General features: G+C 39.2%; 1 non-coding gene across 1 annotated transcript; it reads left to right on the top strand.

Annotated features, from left to right (window-relative positions):
• The first annotated feature begins 4,060 nt into the window (after window positions 1-4,060).
• Window positions 4,061-4,167, top strand: LOC139851150 (small nucleolar RNA R71). Its single transcript, XR_011760509.1, has one exon. It is a non-coding gene; the product is annotated as a small nucleolar RNA R71 (small nucleolar RNA).
• The last annotated feature ends 378 nt before the right edge of the window (window positions 4,168-4,545 follow it).

Genomic DNA, 4,545 nt, shown 5'->3' with positions numbered 1-4,545 from the left:
ATCATCAATATTAAATTCGGTTTTCACACAAAACATTCAATACGATCAAATTAACGACTAACAAGGCATACAAACATGATGAATCTAGCAACAGACTAACATAGACTATGAAACTTTATAAAATTAGAATTTTTAGAGTTAGGGTTTGTACAATTATACCTTTGATCGACAAATAAATCACACCAATGTGTAGAGGGCGAAGGGAATTACACTTTTCGTGTTCAAGGCTTGAGCAAAAGATTAAAAATTGATGGTGGTATGGGTGATGGTGGTCGACGGTTTGGGAGAGGGAGGAGGAAGAAAGAATCCAACTACCTTTTGTGTTTGTGAGGGTTATGTTGTAGTGTAATTAGGTTACAATAATTTAAACTAGGACTTAACACACCCACTAGTATCAAATAAGTCCAAAATAGAAACTTAAGGGGGAGGGGGAGTGAGGTCGGCCGAATGGCCCAATGGGGTGTCTCCCGGGCTCTTGTTTTGCAAAAGCATGTATTCGTGGCTCGTTTCAAGTGCCGTTTAAACGTACCGAAGGCCCAGAACGCTAAACCGATCTTTAAAACGCAACCAAACGTTTAATTTATTAAAACTCAATAAATTAAATATTTTTTTTAAAAGTTAATAATTATTAAAATAATTATTAAAATAAACCCGAGCGTTTCGTTGCTCGAAAAGCAGTTTTTGCAGTTATTCAAACCGTAGCGTTTTTATCTTACTTCTTTATCCGAAATATATTTACCGATTAATATTAACCCATATTAATTTAAATAACCCTCCAAGGATCACGTATGCATTTAATACACTTAAACTCATAAAAAGTAAAATAATCGCCGCTAAATCAACTAACAGACAGTTAAGGGACATGACGGCAAAAGCAGGGTTGTTACAGTTGACATTTTCATTTCGGTTTGGGTAGTTAGGGTTTTGATTGATGCTTTCGATAGGAATCACTCTTGTGTTGTTGTTTTGTTGGTTTTGGTTGTGTTGTCGGCTATTTTTGTAATTGTTGATCGGGTTAACTTGAGTGTTTGAAGGTAAAGTTTCTTGTGGTCTTTCGGCAACTTGATTTGAAAGTCTTCCAATGGAACTTTCAAGGTTTTGAAATGAGGCTTGTTGGTTTCGTATTTTGTAACAACCCGACTTCTTAAACCCAAAAACGCGTACAAAAAAAAAAATTTAAGGCAGTGCATCTGGACGGCGTCCAGAATCCTGGACGGCGTCCAGCTCAGAAGGGTGGGACGACGTCCAAAGTTTGGGACGGCATCCAGCTCAAACAACTGGGACGGCGTCCAAGCAATTGGGACGGCGTCCCAATGGTCTTCCAGCTACTGATCACGGGTCCAACTCACACGAGCGGAAAACCCGCTTCCCGACACCTTCAAATGAAAACCTTTTTACCACAAGTCAATATAAATGAAACTAAGAGATTTTCATCATCAAATCAAGTTTTACATCAACGGGCCCACATCGCCCATTTTACGAGTTTCGTTCAAAAATAAAAGTTTCGACCAAATATAAGTTTAAGTTCCAAACGACACTAGAGCATGGTGTTTGGGGTTAAACTACCCAATCTCGGTCAAACTCCAAAAGCTAACACCCAAAAGCATCCCCTAATAAAACAAGCGGGAGATCACTAATCCAATTGAACGCTCTTACCCTTGTCAACGCCCGCGCATATAAAAAAAGGTAAACAACGAGAGGGTAAGCAAAGCTTAGTGAATGCAATAATTATACGAATACATATATAATTATACCTACTTGCATACACTTACACAACCGCAAACATGCTAGCAAACAACATTAGCTTATCGTCGCAATAACAAGCTATAATTCACCAATACCCCCAAGCTAGCATAACATCCGCATATAAATATAACTCGAATAATATAATATGCTTACAACACAAATAACCATGGTCAACCAATAGTACAAGGGAACGGCGCTCGCGAAAACGCCATCGGTGTTCATAACATCCGTTAGGGCACTTAACACCTCGCACCACTAACCCCTAGGGTGGCACCTTAACACCTCAGCACATCACCCCGAGTGGCATCTTAACACCTCGATGCAACACTCATTATTTTACGGAGTGGTGTCTTAACACCTCGACACTACACTCCTAGGTGGCATCTTAACACCTCGATGCTACACCCGAGTGGCATCTTAACACCTCGATGCTACACTCCTCACGTGAAATGTGGTGTCTTAACACCTCGACACTACACCTTTCACGCTACAACAAATAGATACGTTATATACATACGCATATAATTATTCCACTCACCTCAAAGTCTTCGTGTAAGATAACCGAACTTGCAACGTCAATGTAACGTACCTATTACATTTTAGCACATAATCAATTCACAACTCAAGTCGGTCAAGCAACTCACTTAACAATCTAGAGTCTTTTGACCCTAAGTGCAATCCCGAACCATTTTGCACCTTTAACCCTAATAATGGGTTAACTCCACCAAAAACCCTAACTCTAGCCAATTAAGGTCTTAACACACTTTTAACCACAAAGTTAACTCGTTTTCATACATGCAAGACAACCTAGGTCATCAAAGACCCATTTGACCCATTTCAAGGTCAACATACCCATTTAGGTCACCCACAACCCAAATGACTCCCACTAACACTAACTATAGGTGTACTAGTGATCTATTAGGCCTTTAAGACCCATTTACACATTTTAACATTTCAAAACCCTAAGTTAGTCACCATTTGGGTCTTCATGACCCAAACTTACCCAAAACCCCCAAATCACTCATACATGGGTTTTATGTACAACATTAACCCAAACCCTAACCCTTAAACATATTTACTAGAGAAATCAATTTTAGGGCTTACCACCACAATCAAAACGAAGCTAACGATCAGATGAACAACTTCAATGCTCGAGCTAGAACCCGAAACAAGCTTCTTCCTCTCCTATTTGAGCTTTCTCACACTTAAGAGCACTCTCTCTCTAGAATTAAAGTAGATGATGTTTGGTGGTTGTGAATGGAGTAATGAGACTCCCAAAACTGATCTAGGGCTTTAAAATTCGTCCAAAAAGTGAAATTACCAAAATACCCATCTAAAATAATTAATAGCAAAAAGACATGTCTGCCAGCTATTCTGGACGGCGTCCAAAATTTTGGACGGCGTCCAGGTCTTCAAACTGGGATGACGTCCCAAATGTTTGGACGGCGTCCAAACCCAAAAAGAAAACAGGATCTTACATATTTGTTGCTTCAAGAGCTCGTTCTCTTTCATTAGGAAAGCTTCGGTTGATTCTACTTTCTTGATATAGTTTTGCATGATTTCTTCTAAACTCCTCGAAGGTTGGGATTGTTGAATGTTTTGTTGAGGTTGTTGATTGTAACCTTGGTTTTTTTGTGGTTGACGATAACCTTGGTTGTTTTGATAATTCGAATTGGCTTGGTTGTTATAAGGTTGATTGTTGTAAGGTTGTTGGTTTTGGTATTGAAAGTTGTTGTTTCGGTTTTGGTTATAGTTGTTGTTGTAACCTTGGTTTCGGTTTTGGTTTGTGAATCCGAGTGGTATATTGGTTTGGTTGTTGAATGACACTTGTTTTTGATTAGGATTATAGTAGCCATGGTTTGATGTTCTTCCCCGTTGATAGTTTTGATTACTCGCATAGTTCACATGAGCATCCGAATTCATGGGAATGTCATCTAGATCAACATGATTGCATTGAGTAATTTGAGGACAATTTTTCGTGAGATGTGAACCCTCGCATCGTTGACAACCTACTTGCATTGCGACTATCGTTTGTTGAAGCTTTTTCAACTCTTTTCCATACGTTTGAAATTGATTTTTCAAGTTTGCAAGCATCACTTGCCCTTTATCACTCTCGATTTGTCCTACACTTTTCCTTGTCAAATCTCGCGGTGAAGGTACCCATTCATATGTGTTAATCGAGATGTCTTCCAATATGATTTCGGCCGTACTTGGTGATTTATACATAAATACCCCACCGAATGAAGAATAAAGATATTGCTTCGTCAAAGCATTAATACCCCGGTAGAATGTGTTGATGTACTCCTTCTTCGTCAAATTGTGCGGTGGGCAAACTCTTAACATTTTCTTGAATCGTACCCATGCATCATACAAAGACTCATCACCCCGTTGGGTGAACCCATTAATCTCCATTCGAAGTCGTTCCACTTTTGACGGTGGGAAGAAGTAACTGATAAACTCATTGGTTAAATCTTGAAAAGTTCTTATGGAATTGGATGGTAAGCTCCTTAACCAAACTTTTGCTTCTCCTTGAAGAGTAAAGGGGAATGCCCTTAACTTAAAAGCATCATCGGTGACATCTTTGTTTTTGTAGATATCACAAAGATCATTAAAGTGTTGGATGTGTTCGAATGGATTCTCGTCTATCAACACATGAACGTACGTATCTTTGATCAACGTGAAAAAGTTACCCACAATCTTCCAATTATCCGCTTCAATTGGTGGTTTTGTAATAGCAGGTGCTATCATTGTTGGTGCCACTAATCCAGCATTCCACATCGGCGTGTCTTTTGGATCATT

The sequence above is a fragment of the Rutidosis leptorrhynchoides genome, chromosome 5 (assembly GCF_046630445.1).
Source record: "Rutidosis leptorrhynchoides isolate AG116_Rl617_1_P2 chromosome 5, CSIRO_AGI_Rlap_v1, whole genome shotgun sequence".
Classification (NCBI taxonomy): domain Eukaryota; kingdom Viridiplantae; phylum Streptophyta; class Magnoliopsida; order Asterales; family Asteraceae; genus Rutidosis; species Rutidosis leptorrhynchoides.
This window is presented reverse-complemented; position numbering and strand designations above follow the sequence as displayed.